The sequence below is a fragment of the Argentina silus genome, assembly GCF_951799395.1.
Source record: "Argentina silus genome assembly, chromosome: 5".
Classification (NCBI taxonomy): domain Eukaryota; kingdom Metazoa; phylum Chordata; class Actinopteri; order Argentiniformes; family Argentinidae; genus Argentina; species Argentina silus.
In genome coordinates, this window is record NC_139659.1 from 4,386,034 (window position 1) to 4,386,827 (window position 794).

At 41.2% G+C, this 794-nt stretch overlaps 1 protein-coding gene across 1 annotated transcript in view; it reads left to right on the forward strand.

Annotated features, from left to right (window-relative positions):
- fam78ab (family with sequence similarity 78 member Ab) overlaps nucleotides 1-794 on the forward strand; it is a gene marked incomplete at its 3' end in the record, with an annotated part of 6,695 nt that continues 5,901 nt past the window's right edge. The window contains exon 1 of the mRNA XM_083669606.1: nucleotides 1-794. This exon is cut by the window's right edge and continues 1,014 nt beyond it.

The window sequence follows — 794 nt, forward strand, 5'->3', positions numbered from 1 at the left end:
TGCTGTGAACGCGATGGGACCAGCGCAGAGAAATGTCACTCTGTCCTGGAATTGGGACTAAATTATACCCCAAGAGGACAGGAATCGAGGAAGGAACCTGGGCGGAATATCGGACATTTCATGATTAGAATCAAAAAAGGTTTTGAGAGTTTTTAATTTGAATGAGATATGGACCGAGACGGAGGGGGAAAGTTGACCTGGTTGCCTTTGGATGTTGCGGTGTTCATTGTAACACTCGGTGAAATAAATGTACGTTGAAATGCTACCACCGCGGGACATTGAAATTTATTCGCAACAATCTAAGAGGAACCGATTGGGAAGATAACGGAATTACCTCCCTAGCCACGCGAGCACATAAGGGAGTCCAAGAAAGTGTTCAAGGGACAATTCACTACAGACGGGCTTGAAATTCCCATAAAGTCTGGTGAAGCTTTGTTTTCTTCAATGATGTATTGGATTTTATAATGCACCAGTAAATTATTCCGCAGATATTACAATTTTACACCCGGGGTTTCTATTTGTCTATTGACAGGAAATAGAGTAACTTTTATTAGAAAGCACTAGGCTATTATTGCTATTTAGAAGATCACTTTTGGTATGATCTTCCATGTGCAAAGTGAAGGCATGTGCATCTCATAGTAATGTTTTATGTTGCACTGCCACTGTTGTAACACTGGGGTCAGAGAAAGGTAGGCTCTTACAGTGGCATTAAATCAACAGTTTATTATTACATAATTAAGACGTTGTTCAACGCTGGCTACTGCTGGCTACAAGCCTTCCCTATCCAACCAAAA